We start from the raw sequence: 19,342 nt of genomic DNA, 5'->3' as shown, positions 1-19,342 counted from the left end.
GAGAAGGTTTATGGACGTGGTGAGAGAGGACATGCAGGTGATTTGTATAACAGAATAAGATACAGAGGACAGAAAAATATGGAAGAAGATGATCTGCTGTGGCAACCCCTAACTGGAGCAGCCGAAAAGAAGAAGAAGAAGAAGAAGAAGAAGAAGAAGAAGAAGAAGAAGAAGAAGAAGAAGAAGAAGAAGAAGAAGAAGAAGAAGAAGAAGAAGAAGAAGAAGAAGAAGAAGAAGAAGAAGAAGAAGAAGAAGAAGAAGTAAAACATGATCTCCCTCTTCTGAATCCATGCGAGTCTTGCCATGTACTGCTCAATCTTATTCTTAATAATTCCTTCCATTAATTTTCCTGTTTTGCACATTCAGTTTACTGGCCTATCATTGCTTGGATTTGCCTGGTCAGCCTTTTTATAACGAGATAACATTTGCTATTTTCCAGTGCTTTCTAATTCCCCAGTATGTTCACTGCCTGTAGTTTTTTAATTCCCCTTTACTATTCCTGATGCAGTTCATCTCCTTCTTGACTGATCCTTAATTACTAAAATAGTAAAAGAATCTCTTAGGGTCTTCTTTCTCCTTATCTGCTTTATTCCTCTCTAACTGTCTTTTAGCCTCCCTGATATCCCTTCTTACTGGTTGCCCTCATGTTCTCATACGCCTTACGATTCACAGTGGAGTTATTAGTTTTAATTCACCTTATCGTCTGTTTTTTCCTCTGCAGCTTCTTTTTTTAAACTCTTTATTAACCCACTGTGGAGACTTTTAAAATTTCCTATAAATTCCAAATTTAGATCTGTATCTGTTCTACATTACATTGTTAAACCTGTTCCACTTCTCCTCGACTGTCTCCACACTAAAAAGCTTATGCCAGTCCATCCATCTTAGACTTTGCTGCATCTGCTCAAAATTTGCCCTAACAAAGTTAAACTTGTCAGTTTTAATCTTTGCAAAATTACATTATATATATTTTATTTTGAGCTTTATTAACCCACTGTGGAGACTTTTAAAATTTCCTATAAATTCCAAATTTAGTTATTAAATGAACCAAATATGCTCAACAAACAAACAGCGGTCCTTAGGAAGCTGCTCCACGTGACTCTAGTAAGCTCAAGGTACAAGATCACCGCATAGTAAACAGCACAACGTAACTGAACGCTCAAGGCAACCTGCAAACAACTCCTGTGCACAACTGAACTGTATTGAATGAAAATGCTATTGCTGTTTTTTATTGTTTTTACTAAATTTTTGTTCTCGTTTTAGTTCGCTCACATATTACAAATTTTTATTTTTATTTATTATTAGTTTCTCTGTTTGCCTTAATTTAATATCTCATTCTTTTAAAACGAAAAACAATACTTTTAGTTCTAGTTCTCATTTTCATTATGAAAATATTACTGGTGAAAAGCGTTTTAAGAGTCAAGGCCGATGACATTTATTGGTCCATTATAATGAAACATTCTGCCATAAATAACCAATGAATGAATGGAAAGTAATCTCTCTGTCTAAACCCAAGATGAGTGTCCACCACACTGATGTTTAGTTAAGAGAAGGTCCTTCTTATTAATGTTATGTTTTATTTCTCCTTGTCCCCTCTTCTCTCCTGGTGCAGACTTCCTCATCTCGCTGTGTCCTTCCTGCCGATGAAGACTTGCTCAGCTTCACCGTCATGGCTGAGTTTTCTTCTGAGGACCTGCTAAAGGAGCTATCATGTCTGGAAAAGTGTCTGGAGAAGATCAGCCAGTGGGACATCCTGACATGGACTCCACCAGGTACTGTGACTCTTCATGTTTTGTTAAACTTCATTAGGAGGACCAGGGTGACAATATCAGGGAGAGTGAGATACCTGAAGAAGGCCTGCTCATTTACATTTATCTCTAAGCCTTTACTGTTACAGTGACCAGCTAAGTGATATCATACTCTCATATTAAACAGAGTTCTTGAATGTTTAAGGTAAATATTTGATTTCTTATTAGCATAGTAAAACACCTGTTTTTTAAACACAGTTAATGGTACAATGGTACGTCTATCTGTTTTAATCGTGTTGTACATTTATAAACTTCTGAGCACCGGACATGCCAGTCCTCACATTCCTCTTTCTTTGTGCTTCTCGTTTCTTCTGTTCCTTGGACATTGCTAGCCTCTGGTGGACACTTGGTGACATTATGCCCTGGCACAGATGTCACACGTCAGACAGTTTATTGCTTTATGTATATGTAGATACTTTTTCTGTTTACTCCCTTAAAAGCTACTTCTTTATTTCACATTGTGATTCTTTTCATGTTCTCTGCATAGCAACCAACATAAAATAAGGAAGAGAAAGTTGTGTTAAACTGGCAGGACCTGCTCGATGTACAAATTAAGTGTTGTGAACTTGAAAGCAGTGATGACATAAATGAAATTGAATTGGGATCAACTTCAGTGCTTTGTGATGTCATGAAATCTAAATGAGCTTCTGTTGTCTTCTCTGTCCTTTACATTTTATCAGATGGGCTCCTCATTCAAAGTCCACGTTAATCCATTTTCCGCCATGGTTCCACAGGCTCATGTGTTTTATAAGTGTGGTGTCGTATACTCAGACTCACTTGATCTTGATCCGCATGTTTTGTTGCTTTATTTTAACTACGTTACATTTGTAATTAGAGTTTAAGAATTTAACATTATAAAATTCTATCTTAACTAGAGCTGTCAGCATAAATGTGTTAACACTTGAGTTTAATTTAAAAGCCTTGATCTATTAAAATAACACAAAGTAATGGCGAGACTCCAGAATTTAGTGTCCTATTCCTTTTCTGGTCACCCCTTTGTCATCTGAACTGCACTGATCTGCTGTTCTGCTCTCATCTCACCTCACCTTATCTGACGCAGTCTGCTGCAATGTCCTGAACTGAACTTTACCTTCTATGCTATATACAAATGTTTTATCCCATACATATCACAGTCAGGAGCATTGCACTTCTCAATTCATGTGAAATTAAGTCATTAATGTAACAATGGAGGAGACATCTGTGATTCTTCTTGGCGGAAACTTTCATTTTAAAACTAACATTTCAGACATCTCTATGTGTAATATCAAAGTAGTATACAGTACACACACAACAATGAAGAGCTGGCAATGTTAACATCTGCAGAGTTTGATAAACTAACCTGGCTGGAGAAAATACTGGAACTGTGCAGGTGAGTTATGAGCTTCCAAAGGTTTGCTTGTGGATTGTAGTGATGTTGTTTTTATAATTCTTGAAGTGATGATAAAGTGTCTGATTATTAAGCTAACTAAGAAAACAGAAAGGGCAGCTCTTTGTCAATCAATCAACGTTTATTTATATAGCACATTTTCATACAAAAAAAATGTAGCTCAAAGTGCTTTACAAAATGAAGAATAGAAAAATAGAAGACACAATAAAAAATAAACATAAGTCAACATTAATTAACATAGAATAAGTAAGGTCCGATGGCCAGGGTGGACAGAAAAAACAAAAAAAACTCCAGACGGCTGGAGAAAAAAAATAAAATCTGTAGGGATTCCAGACCATAAGACCACTCAGTCCCCTCTAGGCATTCTACCTAACATAAATGAAACAGTCCTCTTTGGATTTAGGGTTTTCATGGAAGGACTTGATGATGATGGTCTTGTAGACTTCTGGCTTTCAGTCCATCAATGTTGGAGCATCATGATGCTTTGAGTAGGTGGTGGTGGCGCAGGCCGCCACCACAAAGAAACCAGAAAAAGAAACAGATGAGAGAGTAGGGGTCAGTACGGATTTTAGAGCCACTATGAATAGTTATTATGATGAATATTATGGTGAAGTTATAAAAAGGCCATGTTAAAGTAATGTGTTTTCAGCAGTGTTTTAAAGTGCTCTACTGTATCAGCCTGGTGAATTCCTATTGGCAGGCTATTCCAGTTTTTAGGTGCATAGCAGCAGAAGGCCGCCTCACCACTTCTTTTAAGTTTAGCTTTTGGAATTCTAAGGAGACACTCATTTGAAGATCTGAGGTTACGATTTGGAATATAAGGTGTCAGACATTCCGATATATAAGATGGAGTGAGATTATTTAAGGCTTTATAAACCATAAGCAGAATTTTAAAGTCAATCTTGAATGACACAGGTAACCAGTGTAGTGATATCAAAGCGTGAACTAATTTCTCAGCATCTTTCAAAGATATAAGAGGTCTAACTTTTGCTATGTTTCTTAAGTGAAAAAATGCTGTCCTAGTGATCTGATTAATATGCGATTTAAAATTCAGATTACAGTCAACAGTTACCCCTAAGTTTTTTACTTCTGTCGTAACTTCTAATCCTAATGCATCAAGCTTAGTTCTGATAACCTCATTGAATCCATTATTGCCAATTTCTAAAATTTAAGTTTTCTCTTTATTTAGTTTGAGAAAATGACTATTCATCCATTCAGAAATACCAGTAAGACATTGTGTTAGTGAATCGAAAGAGTCGGGGTCATCAAGTGCTATTGATAAATACATCTGTGTGTCATCAGCATAGCTGTGGTAGCTCACGTTGTAACCTGAGATAATCTGACCTAACGGAAGCATGTAGATTGAGAAGAGCAGCGGACCCAGGATAGAGCCTTGAGGAACACCATATCGGATATCATGTGTCTTTGTAATTGTAATTACCACAACTAACAAAGAATGTTCTACCTGTCAGGTAGGATTCAAACCAATTTAAGACCCTGCCAGAGAGGCCCACCCATTGACTAAGGCGATTTCTAAGAATATTGTGATCAATGGTGTCAAATGCAGCACTCAGATCTAAGAGGATGAGAACAGATAAATGGCTCTGTCTGCATTCACCCAAATCATTTACTACTTTAACGAGTGCAGTTTCTGTGCTGTGATTTGTTCTAAAACCTGACTGAAATTTATCAAGAATAGCAGGTTTATTGAGGTGGTCATTTAACTGCATAATGACTGTCTTCTCCAGAACTTTACTTAAGAAAGGCAGGTTAGAGATGGGTCTAAAATTTTCAAGAGCTGAGGGGTCAAGATTGTTTCTTAAGAAGGGGTTTAACTACAGCAGTCTTAAGACAGTCTGGGAAGACCCCCGTATCTAATGATGAATTAACTATATCAAGAATATTATCAATTATTATTATTTTTTGGTCTTGTCCGATGCGAGAGATGGACATCTGAAGTGGAGCTCCGCTAGCAGTGGTGCTATTTTTCATATTATTTGCTTATTATTCTGAGATATCCTGTATTTATTCAACCCGAGAGGGACTGCTACAGTATATGTAAGCACATATAAACATGGCCAACAAGAAGGGGGGTTCGAAAGAATCGAAGACTAAAGCTACATCCAAGCTGCGATCAGCAAGCCCCAGTTCAAGATACGGCCTTTCAGAGACAGACCTGGATCAGATGGGCGAAAGCACAGACTCCTCGGGACCACGGTCCACTACATCGTCGCCGGCTGAGAGCGAAAAGGGGAGCGAAGGTGGGATCGTGCATGCAGATGTGGATAGCTCGCCGACTGGAGAAGATCACCTGAAACTGGAAAGGGCCGTGAAGTCCGCGGCTTCAATTACGCAAGCCTGGAGCAGCAGGGACACCGGCTTCAGCAAAGTCTGCTGCTTCATCTACGGTACAAGAAGGCACAATTGAACTATCTGAACTGAAAGTGTTGCTCGCTGAGCTCACGCAAGATATAAAGAAAAGCGAGAAGGCTAATGAGAAAGCAACGGCAAAGGCACTTGAGAGACTGAAACAGGAATTGAAACAGGAGATGAAACAGGCCAATGAATGGCTGCGACAGGAATTCCAACAGGCAAATGAAAGGCTGCGTCAAGAGGTGCAACTTGAGCTTTGACAGGTGCTGGGTAAAATTGAAGAGCGCATTCAGAAAAACTCGGTTAAACTGAGCACGCTTACTGATCAATTGGAGGATCTTAAGGAGACATTCACGAATCGGATTGAAATGGCGAACATTTAGCTGCCAGTGCCGAGGAAAGAGCAGTAAATGTCAGTTCGAATGCAAAAACTCGAGAAAAACTTGGAGACAGACTGGCTGCTTTAGAAGATGGGAGTAGAAGGTATAATGTCAGAATTGAAGGTCTGCGGAGAATCGAGAAAGTTCAAACCCTGTGAAATTCGCAGCTGAACTTTTTCTAAAATAATCGGGGCGACTTTAAAGCAGAATCTGAGATAGCAGCGCTTACGCGTACGGATCAAACACCGTCAGACCCGACCAAGATCTTTTATAGTTCGTTTTGAACGATTATCATTTAAGCTAGAGGTGATGGCACTCCTCAGAAACAAGGAAGATATTATATATGAAAATAACCACATTCGTATCTTCCTGACTTCTCTCCAGCAACAGCTATTAAACGCAGCCTTCTATAATATTAAACAGCTGCTACGGCAAGCCAGTGTCAAATACAGCCTCCTGTATCCGCAAAACTGAAAGTGGAATGGCAGGTCATTTCTATGTCTTCGCTAGCAAGGAAGAAGCAGAAAATGAATTAAGAAAGCTGATCCGGACTATTCTGATACATAATAGTGAGTCATGGCGGTAAATGATAAAGCTAGGATTAATAATCTACTGTCTGATCTATTTTTTAAAATACGGGTTTTTATCAGCATATATTCTCATATATTCTTATTATTACTTAGTATTACTAGGGCTATCTGTTTATGTTTTATTGTTTTTTTATTTTTTTATTTTTCTAATTATTTCATCTCTACCCTAAATGAGACTGTTCAATATCATACCCTTGGTTTACTGTTATTGCTATTACTGCATTAAGACTTGTTATGCTTATTTTGGACACATCTTTAACACCATCACCGGGTTTATTATCTGGGGTATCATCTTAATGCACTAAAATTGCTGAAGACTATATATATATTTTAAGTGCCAAATTCTTTTTTCTTTTTTAAAGACTATATTGGTAACAGATATCTCTATCTTTTAACCCTAAAGCCCACTGCATGGGGCTTGTTGTGCTTTGGACGTGCTCTGTCTCTGGGTATGTCAGAGGACTGGGACTGTGTGAAGTGGGTTTTAGCCTCACTTGGGGAGGCAAAAGGGAGGGTGGGGGTTAAGGGGGGGAGAGAAAGAGAGCAGGCTTGATCTATACCTAATCTATCATCTCAATCTTTATAATTATAACTATCAACGTAATAATAAGCTGCATGGCAACAACTCTTGGGGAAATAGGAAATTAAGACCTAAACTATCTCACTTCCAGTTAAGACTATAAAATGACATCAAAAACTCAGAATCAGTGTCTCCATGATGGGACAGTTAACTTCGTAAGCTGGAATGTTAAAGGCCTGAATCACGAATTAAAGAGAAAGAAAGTACTTTCTCACCTAACAGGTCTAAATGCTAAAATAGTATTTTTACAGGAAACCCACTTACTAAGCAAGGATCAGTTCCGGCTGCAAAAAGACTGGACTGGCCAAATGTTCCATTCTAGTTTTACGAAGAAAACTAGAGGTGTGGGAATTCTCATACATAGAACAGTACCATTTGTAGCATCAGATGTAGTATTGGATCCTGAAGGGAGATATGTAATGGTCATGGGAGACTTATCTAACTGTAAAATGATTTTGATAAATGTTTATGCACCTAATGTTGATGATAAGGAATTTATACAAAATTTATTTGCATCCATTCCCAATCTGAACACTCATAAAGTTATAATGGCTGGGGACTTTAATTGTGTTTAAATCCACTTTTAGATAGGACTTCCTCCACAGGGGGAACGGCATCTAACACTGCAAAGATAATTACAAAGTTTATAACTGATCACAACTTATCAGATCCCTGGAGGTTTTTAAACCCAAATTCAAGAACATATTCTTTCTACTCACCAGTACATCATTGCTACTCAAGGATTGATTACTTCTTTATAGACAATAACTTCTTGCCTAAGATTAAATCTTGTAAATACGATGCTATTGTTATTTCTGACCATGCACCTATTATCTTGGAGCTGACATTACTAAGCCCCATACACTCACCCGCAGATGGCCTCAACCCGCTTCTATTAGCTGACGAGAATTGTACTGAATTTATATCCAAACAAATCAAATTCTTTCTAGAGACAAATACATCCCGAGATCTCTGCAGGAATACTCTGGGAAACTCTTAAGGCCTTCTTAAGAGGACAGATTATCTCATATCTTTCCTACAGAAATAGAGAGTAGCAGAGATAAAAAGCGAAATTACTAAAATTGATGAAGAACACGCCAGACTACCAAGCAGACTCTACATAGGAGGAGGCAGGCTCTACATTCAGAATTAAACCTCTTGACAACTAAAGAAACTGAACAACTAATTTACAAATCCAGACATCATTACTATGAACATGGAGAGAAAGCTAATAAGCTTTTAGCTCAACAAATTCACAAGCAAGAAGTGCAACGCAATCTCGTAATCACTAACGGGAGATAAAATCATCGAACACAAAAATATAATGCACACTTTCAGAGACTACTATAAATCCCTATATACTACTGAGTTTAAAGAAGACAATATACAATCTAATGCATTTCTGGATACATTACAGATACCACAAATAGACGCTTTTAGTGTGGAGGAACTTGATAAACCTCTGGCATTATCAGAATTACTAGATGCTATAAAGTCACTCCAAGGTGGAAAAGCAGCAGGCCCTGATGGCTACCCTGCAGAGTTTTACAAGAAATTCTCCGTTCGGCTAGCTCCCCTCCTATTAGCAACATTTACAGAAGCCAGAGATAACCAATCTTCCACAAACCTTTCAAGCACTAATCACTGTCTTTCCAAAACAAAATAAGGACTTATTACAATGTGCATCATACAGACCAATTTCACTTCTGAATAACGACGTTAAAATACTCTCTAAAATCATAGCTAGAAGGATGGAGAAAGTGCTCCCTCGTAATATCACAAGACCAAACTGGATTTATTAGGGGCCGACACTTATCTTCAAATCTTCGACCCTGTTTAATGTAATATACTCACCAACTAAATCAAACACCCCAGAAATATTATTATCATTGGATGCAGAAAAAGCATTCGACATGATTGAATGGAAATACCTTTTACTACATTGGAGAAGTTTGGGTTTGGCCCGAACATTTGTGCATGGATTAAATTACTGTATACTAACCCAGAAGCTTCAGTTTGCATCAATAACATTTGCTCAGACTACTTTAAACTAGAACGTGGCACTAGACAAGGATGCCCTTGTCACCGCTGCTGTTTGCAATTGCCATTGAACCACTGGCAATACATTGTCGAAATACTGATCAGATAAAGGGGATTAGCAGAGAAGGACTGGAACAGAAAATCTCATTATATGCAGATGACATGGTACTGTATATATCGGACCCAGAAAATTCTGTGCCTGCAGTCTTAGCAGCACTCACAGAATTTCAAAAGATCTCTGGTCTCAGAATTAATCTGAATAAAAGTGTACTCTTTCCAGTGAATTCTCAAGCATATAATATTAGATTAGACACCCTACCTTTTATCATTGCAGAACAGTTTAAATACCTCGGGTAAACATCACAAGTAAACATAAAGCTCTTTATCAACAAAATTTCGTCTGCATGGAAAAAATTAAACAAGACTTGCATAGATGGTCAACCCTTCATCTCACACTAGCTGGAAGAATTAACACTGTTAAGATGAATATTCTTCCTAAGCTCCTTTTTATTTCAAAACATCCCAATATACATTAATAAATCATTCTTTAAGCAATTAGATTCAACAATAACCTCATTTATTTGGAATTCAAAACATCCACGCATCAAAAGAGCGACCCTACAAAGACAAAAGGCAGAAGGTGGCATGGCTCTACCTAACTTCCAGTTTTATTACTGGGCAGCAAATATACAGGCGATAAGAACCTGGACACAAATAGAAGAACATACACAGGCTTGGACGCAATAGAAGTAAAATCCTGCAGTACTTCTTTGTATTCCTTGCTCTGTGCTCCAATAAACACACGTTATCGGCAATACACTAATAACCCAATTGTGCTCCACTCACTTAGAATCTGGAACCAATGTAGAAAGCATTTTAAGACGGAGAAGCTTCTATCTGTGGCACCCTGCAAGAGAACCACCTCTTTCAACCTTCACAAACATATGCAGTTTTAATATCTGGAAAAATTTGGAATTAACTTGCTTAGAGATCTTTATATAGACAACGTCTTTGCATCCTATGAACAATTACATTCCAAATTTAACATTCCAGCTACACATTTCTTTCACTATCTTCAAATCAGGAACTTTGTTAAACAGAACCTTCCAGATTTTCCTCATCTTGCACCCTCATCCATGCTGGAAAAATATTGCTCAATCTCAAGGATTAGACTCCATCTCTACAATATATAAAATCATTTTACAATTCCTCCCTTTCAAAGATCCAAGAGGACACTGGGAAAAAGATCTCTCAATTAATATATCAGAAAAGGAGTGGAAAGTAGCAATGCAGAGAATTCACTCGAGCTCCATATGCGCAAAGCATACAATTATACAACTCAAAATTATATATCGAGCACATCTGTCTCGACTAAAACTCTCCAAAATGTTTCCAGGGCATGATCCAACCTGCGAACGTTGCAACCAAGTCCCGGCCTCACTGGGTCACATGTTCTGGGCCTGCACCAAATTAATATTATTCTGGACAAACATTTTAATTACCTCTCAGACAGCCTTGGACTCACAATCCCTCCTAACCCATTAACAGCTGTGTTTGTGGTTCTTCCAGAGGGGTTTAAAGTGGAGAAGGACAAACAAATTGTGATTGCATTCACTACACTGCTGGCACGCAGACTTATTCTGCTAAACTGGAAGAACCCAAACTCTCCTCTTCTAAGTCAGTGGGAAACTGATGTGTTATATTATTTGAAATTGGAAAAATCAAATACTCAGTTAGAGGATCCGTAGAGACTTTTTTCAAAACATGGCAGGATCTAATCAGTAATATTTTAAAATAAGTTCATAAAGCACAGAGAATTTATTAATTTAGGTATGTGTACGCCGTTTGGCTTGCTCTCTCTCTCAGGGGTGGGGATCGATCTGTTCTTAACTCAATTTTTCTTTTTGTTTGTTGATTATGTGGGGTATGGCATGCCGCGGGTTGGTTAGTTCCCAGAAAAAGGCTACACAGTCACAGAGAATATTAACTCAAAACAAATAACATGTAAGCTTCAACACAAATCACATATAAGCTTCAACCTTATGAGTGCTAACCACTGTGCTACCACAAACTCCAATAATCTCCATAATGCACAATTTTACATACACACATCACAAGAAAAAAAAAAGGACAGAAGAAAATGAAAGAAATGGTCTTCCTTGTATGTTATAGTTATCAAAAGAACATTTTTCCCTAAGATTTGATCAAGGTCTGAAGGAAAGATGCTTTAGATATTTATAAACATTTATATAATTAAAAGTGGAGACGTTTTCATTTTATCAAATACTAGCAAAATTCCCGCGCTTTGCAGCGGAGAAGTAGTGTCTTAAAGAAGTAATGAAAAAGAAAAGGAAACATTTTGAAAATAACGTAACATGATTGTCAATGTAATTGTTTTGTCACTGTTGTGAGTGATGAGTGTTGCTGTCATATATATATATATATATATATACACACACACACACATATATATATACATATATATACATACACTCTTTGGGGTGCGAGCAACTGTTGCTGGGGGTGGCAGAATCCATCAAGAAAGAAAAATGAAAAACATTATTTGTACAAAATCTTAATTTATTTATCCATTCCTAAATAATTAAATGGGCAGGCTATTTCGTATCAGTGCAATACGCTGTTTGTTAAAATGGATGACACCGCCTTATGTGCAAGTCTGCGTGGATATTATGAACTATCGTTTCTGTTCAAGTTCTATTTAAATTTTAAATAGAAGGAATTTTTATTTAGTCGACAGAAATATCTTTGGTAGGAATGTAAGTTAAATGTAGGCATCATTGCATACATTTTTCTTCACCATACAAATGTAAAGAGTAAATTCGCCTTACATTCCAACCAAAGATATTTGTGTCAACTAAATCAGGGGTGTCAAACTCAATTGCACAGGGGGCCAAAATCCAAAACACACTTTAGGTCACGGGCCGAACAGGATAAACATTTATTGAACACACTAAAACTAAAACTTCAAAACTTTTAAAACTTAACTTTTTTGAACATAAATATGAATAAAAACAGACAGGGATATTATTCCGGAATAAATCAACTCAAACCTTAAACAACTTATAATATTTTGCTCTCCATAAAAATATATCCTGTCTAAATTATACAAGTTAGAAATAAAGTAAACATTAAAAGAACAAACATTCAAATTTCTTTACTCTTATGTAATTTTATATAAAAAATAAACTTAAATTTTAAATATCCCAAAAGATTTTGCTCTCCATAAAAATATATCCTGTCAAAATTATACAAATTCAAATATGAACATGCTGCATAACAAAACCTGGAAATATAAATAAAATGTGTTCCTTTCAGCAATAACAAATCAAATCATTCAGTTGTCTTTGCTCAGATGTCATTTTAGAGCTGGACGCCTGGCATCTTTTTTTGGCCACAAGTTCGTTTCTGTTTGCTGTGAGGTTCTGTGTTGTGGAGATTCTCAGGATGGACTGCAGGTGCTCATCAGTGAGGCGACTCCTGTGTGCTGTTTTGTTGGTCTTCATGACTGAGAAGAGCTTCTCACACAGATATGTGCTACCAAACATGCACAAGGTTCGAGCCGCATGTAGACGGAGCTGGAGCATTTTGCTGGAATGGAGTGAATAAACTGTGCGGGCCCTGCAGTATCGTACTTTTGCCTTCAGTGTGCCATTACACTGCAGCTCAATCACCTCCATCTGAATCTGCACAGGTGCAGTTTCCACATCGACGCCAAATGGGTTGCGAAACAACTCAAAATTCTTTTTTTGTTCTTCAAAGTCACCAAAGCGCTGTGCAAACTCAGTGTGCAGTGCGCTCAGTTTATCAGCAAAGTGCGTATTTGGGAACATTGTAGTGCCGACTTGGTTCAACATTACTTGGCAACAGGGAAAGTGGGGCAAGTTGCACTGGTGCATTTGTGTCTCCCATAAAAGTAGCTTCACTTGAAATCACTTTGTGATTTTGCACGGTAAAACGTCTGCTGAAGTGTCAGATTCTTCTTTAACTCTTCTGCTTTCTGTATCTTCTGCATTGGTCTTTCAGGTTACCCTGATGTTTTGTCTCATAGTGCCGTCTTAGATTAAATTCTGTAATTACAGCCACATTAGCTCCACAAATGAGACACACGGGTTTACCAGCAATGTCAGTAAACGTATACTCAGCCTCCCATCGGTTTTTAAAGGCTCTATGTTCAGAATCACCTTTTCTCTTTGACATCGTGTGAGCTAGCTTTGCAATAACTTGCAGCATCATAAGCTAGACTTGATTAACATGATAAGTGTTTGGCAAGGCTGCTGAAGCGCTGCATTATGGGATCTGTAGTTTATTGTGTTACCAGCACTTCATATCCCCGGGCCATTAATAACAATAATACAGTATATAAAATGATCTCGCGGGCCGGATATAATTACACGCCGGGCTGGATATGGCCGGCGGGCCTTGAGTTTGACACATATGGACTAAATAGAACTTGAAAAGATATATTTTTTGAAATGTGATCGCGCAATTCAGATCGAGTTGACACACACTACAGTACATCGAGCCCGCGTGCTATTGTGGTTTTGCCTGCGTGCCTCAATAAGTCATCCTCCCTCGCTCTTACTTTTTTACCGTTCATCTAATGAATACACTGAGTATGGCTTTACCAAAACAATCATTGATCGCGAATAAAGTATCCATTATTCATAAAGCTTCAATTGGTGATCTGTCTTTCTGCGTTAAACGCATATTTTTTCATATGTCTCAAACCAAGGGGATGCGAGGCTAAAATGAATCGGGAAGCGTACATACTCAGTGCACCCCCTCTCGAGAATCGAACCTCGGACGTCGGCGCTACAGGAGAAGCCTCTACTATTGCGCCACGGCGTGCGGTTTGTCTATTTGAGCGTAGCAGTATAATTCAGTTTTTGTTCAGCACTCTTTGGAACTGTTGCTTTTGTCTGCGCTGCGCCAGTTCACGTGAGCCGCAGAATATGGTTTTATATGTCACTCGCTCGCTTCTAATTGTTTCGCTGCCTTCTTAATTATATAATGCATGTTTTCTTCAGCGTTTGATTTCCTGGTTTTCTACGGGAGATGTGATGATGTCACACGAAACTCTACCCCCACGCTTTTGAGCTCAACTCCATTACAGTAAATGGAGAAAAATAGCTTCTAGTAATGACCATTATGCGTAGAATTTCGAAATGAAACCTGCCCAACCTTTCTAAGGAAGCTGTAAAGAATGAACCTGCCAAATTTTAGCCTTCTACCTACACGGTAAGTTGGAGAATTAGTGATGAGTCAGTCAGTGAGTGAGTGAGGGCTTTGCCTTTTATTAGTATAGAAGATTACACATACTCAAAACTCATTTTAACCCATATTTGCTCAGAGCTCTGGAAATTAATATGCACAAGGTAGTTTCAGCAAATCAGAAGTGAATTACATTACCTAGACGTCTCTATGTTTCGCTTCTTACTCACAAACACACACAGAACAAATAACGTGCACGCATGCACACACACACAGACATCGGTATGCACTCGGTACAATCCATCCATTTTCCAACCCGCTGAATCCGAACACAGGGTCATGGGGGTCTGCTAGAACCAATCGCAGCCAACACAGAGCACAAGGCAGGAACCAATCCTGGGCAGGGTGCCAACCCACTGCAAGACACACACAAACACACACCAAGCACACCCACGGGCCAATTTAGAATCGCCAATCCACCTAACCTGCATGTCTTCAGACTGTGGGAGGAAACCCATGTAGACACGGGGAGAACATGCAAACTCCACGCAGGGAGGACCTAACTGCGAGGCAGCAGCGCTACCACTGCGCCATCGTGCCACCGCACTTGGTACCTTTGAGGTTAAATACAGTGCACATTTCTTTTTATCTTGTCAAATTACAGTCTTTCCCCACAAATATGTACTCAAATATATACACATACACACACATAGTCACATTTTACTTTTTTTTTTTTTGAAATTTGATTAATTTTATTGCAATCATTCCATACAAATCAATCAATTTTTACAATAAATAGAATTGAGAACAAGTCGACCCCCACCCCTGTGAGAGAGAACATGGCCAACGGAGTAAAACTTAAGGCTTGTAAACATACCTAAATTGATGAGTTTGATCAGCCAATAGAGATGAATGAAGAAGAAAAAGAAATACAGAAATAAATGCTTCATCTGTGCTTTAAGAGCTTATTCTAAAATATTACTGATTAGATCAGGCCATGTTTTGAAAAAAATCCTCTGAGTATTTGATTTTTTTCCAATTTCAAATAGTATAAAACATCAGTTTCCCACTGACTTAAAAGATAAGAGTTAGGATTCTTCAGGTTTAGCAAAATAATTCTGCTTGCCAAAAGTGTAGTGAATGCAGTCACAATTGTCTTTCTCCACTTTAAGCCCCTCTGGAAGACCACCAAACACAGCTGTTAATGGGTTAGGTGCGATTGTGAGTCCAAGGCTGTCTGAGAGGCAATTAAAAATTTTTGTCCAGAATAATGTTAATTTGGTTCAGGCCCAGAACATGTGACCCAGTGAGGCTGGGGCTTGGTTGCAACGTTCGCAGGTTGGATCATCACAGCCCTGGAAACATTCTGGAGAGTTTTAGTCGAGACAGATGTGCTCGATATATAATTTTGAGTTGTATAATTGTATGCTTTGTGCATATGGAGCTCGAGTGAATTCTCTGCATTGCTACTTTCCACTCCTTTTCTGATATATTAATTGAGAGATCTTATACCCAGTTTCCTCTTGGATCTTTGAAATGGAGGGATTGTAAAATGATTTTATATATTGTAGAGATGGAGTCTAAGTCATTGAGATTGAGCAATATTTTTTCCAGCATGGATGAGGGTGCAAGATGAGGAAAATCTGGAAGGTTCTGTTTAACAAAGTTCCTGATTTGAAGATAGTGAAAGAAATGTGTAGCTGGAATGTTAAATTTGGAATGTAATTGTTCATAGGAAGCAAAGACATTGTCTATATAAAGATCTCTAAGTAAGTTAATTCCAAATTTGTTCCAGATATTAAAAACTGCATATGTTTGTGAAGGTTGAAAGAGGTGGTTCTCTTGCAGTGGTGCCACAGATAGAAGCTTCTCCGTCTTAAAATGCTTTCTACATTGGTTCATATTCTAAGTGAGTGAAGCACAATTGGGTTATTAGTGTATTGCCGATAGCGTGTGTTTATTGGAGCACAGAGCAGGGAATACAAAGAAGTACTGCAGGATTTTACTTCGATTGTGGACCAAGCCTGTGTACTTTCATCTATTTGTGTCCAGGTTCTTATCGCCTGTATATTTGCTGCCCAGTAATAAAACTGGAAGTTAGGTAGAGCCATGCCGCCTTCTGCCTTTTGTCTTTGTAGGGTCGCTCTATGGATACGTGGATGTTTTGAATTCCAAATAAATGAGGTTATTGTTGAATCTAATTACCTAAAGAATGATTTATTAATGTATATTGGGATGTTATGAAATAAAAAAGGAGCTTAGGAAGAATATTCATCTTAACAGTGTTAATTTTTCCAGCTAGAGTGAAATGAACAACAACAACAACAACATTTATTTCTATAGCACATTTTCATACAAACAGTAGCTCAAAGTGCTTTACATATTAAAGAATAGAAAAATGAAAGACACAATTATAAAACAAAATAAATCAACATTAACATCGAATAAGAGTAAGGTTCAATGGCCAGGGGGGACAGAAAAAACAAAAAAACTCCAGACGGCTGGAAAAAAAATAAAAAATCTGTAGGGATTCCAGACCATGATACCACCCAGTCCCTCTGGGCATTCTACCTAACATAAATGAAACAGTCCTCTTTGGATTTAGGATTCTCACGGAAAGGTTTGATGATGATGATGGTCACGTAGACTTCTGCCTTTTAATCCATCCATCATTGTCGGAGCATCATGAAGCTTTGAGTAGGTGGAGGTGGCGCAGGCCACCACCACAAAGAAACCGGAAAAAGAAACAGAAAAGAGAGTAGGGGTCAGTACGGATTTTAGAGCCACCATGAATAGTTGTTATGATGAATTGAACATACAGAGTATCAGGATTAAGTTAAATTAAGTTAAAATGAAGTTATAAAAAGGCCATGTTAAAGTAATGTGTTTTCAGCAGTGTTTTAAAGTGCTCTACTGTATCAGCCTGGCGAATTCCTATTGGCAGGCTATTCCAGATTTTAGGTGCATAGCAGCAGAAGGCCACCTCACCACTTCTTTTAAGTTTTGTTCTTGGAATTCTAAGGAGACACTCATTTGAGGATCTGAGGTTACGATTTGGAATATAAGGTGTCAGACATTCCGATATATAAGATGGGGCGAGATTATTCAAGGCTTTATAAACCATAAGCAGAATTTTAAAGTCAATTCTGAATGACACAGGTAACCAGTGTAGTGACATCAAAACTGGAGAAATGTGTTCGGATTTTCTTTTCCTAGTTAGGATTCTAGCAGCTGCATACTGCACTCGTTGCAAATGATTTATATCTTTTTTGGGTAGTCCTGAGAGGAGTGCGTTACAGTAATCTAGTCGACTGAAAACAAACGCGTGAACTAATTTCTCAGCATCTTTCAGTGATATAAGCGGTCTAACTTTACTTATGTTTCTTAACCTCTTAACGCGCACACGTGCCGGTCCCGGGACATAACAGCGGTTCAAAAACGTTACAGTAATGTGTGCATGCCCATCTGCCATGCATCTCGACACCCTACCCATCAAATGAAACTTCAAAGTCTCGTCTTTCCGATGATATAAACCATTTTGACACACAACAACCACAGCACTGACACTAAAGCCTTTTTTACAGAGAAGTACATACTTTTAAGAGCTGACTGTCCCTACCTTTGAAGACTCCCTGCAAGTCAAACATCAATATTTCCGAGCAGTATTGATCCCATTGTGTCCGTAAGGCTCCAGCGAATATAATCCAGTAAAACGATTAGGTCCAAAACACACGATATATTCTCAAAGGGACAAAAACTCCAGAAAATGTTTCATAACTTGAGACCACCTACGTAATTTTTTTTCACTTATATTGCTCATATCAGACGTAATTTGTTTCTGTCGGCGATAACCATGCTACCGCATGAAACACGGAAGTGTTAGCTTCCGAAAGACACCTAAGTTGGCCAATTACGACGGGTCTGGGGTTGACTGGCACCTCATATAGCCAACCAGTGTCACAGAAAGCTTTGAGAGTGACGTATAGCTCTGAACTCTGGTAGAATCTACCAGTTTGATTGGACACTGTGACTGACACTCAAAACTTACAGCCAATGAGCAGCTGAGCATTTTAATATGTAACTTGCCATACTAACTTGTAAACAAAACGATCGGAGCTGCGTGAAGGTGGCATTTGTGCCAGTCTGCAGAGTTGGTGCGTGGTTGTTTATTGTGATTTCGCCAAGTTTTTTCGCAGTTTAAATATGAATAAAAGTAGAAGTTTAAACGTAAATAAACGCTCGATTTAAATAATAGATGCATGTGCAGCGTTGCGAAAGTATTCAACCGCACAGGGGACGATAATGGGAGAGAGCGGCGTGCCACGCCCCTTGTGCTTTCTGCTTGCTAGTGATTGCTGCCATCAAGTGGCACATGGAAAAACGCTGAGCTGTGTTGTAACAGTTTGTAAAAGAAATATATATAGTTTGTGTGCATTTTATAAAAAAAAAAAGTAAAAAATAAAAAATATAAATATATTTTTGGCCCATAACTTGTATTGACTATTTTACATAGAAATGTGTATTTTTTATTGTTTTTATTATTTTTATAACTAATAGAGTGACACTGTGTGTAGATATAGATTCCTTTAGGTGTAAGCTTTCAGTAGAGCCCTCATTGATATCTGTGGGTTGAAGCATTCAAAAGTTATTACACTTTTTCCATACGTTCCAAAATGTGGATAATGGTCCCTCTAAAAAGCCCCTGGGCATGCCCACATAAAAACTGGTGTAAAAAATGTCATTTTGACTGGTATTTTTTTCAAATTTGAAATGTGAGTAGTCAACAAGTTATTCTGTTGGTACATAGTGTGTTTCTGTCCCCACCTACCTACTGCAGCTATAGAGGCCTTTATTTTCACAAAAAAACTTAGGCGAGAACAAAAAAATTCATTTTTTTCTGTGAGTTCTAATGTGCATAACTTTTGATCAGTCACACCTACAGTGATTCTGACTAC

The sequence above is a fragment of the Polypterus senegalus genome, chromosome 4, assembly GCF_016835505.1.
Source record: "Polypterus senegalus isolate Bchr_013 chromosome 4, ASM1683550v1, whole genome shotgun sequence".
Lineage (NCBI taxonomy): Eukaryota > Metazoa > Chordata > Cladistia > Polypteriformes > Polypteridae > Polypterus > Polypterus senegalus.
Note: the sequence above shows the minus strand (reverse complement) of the source record.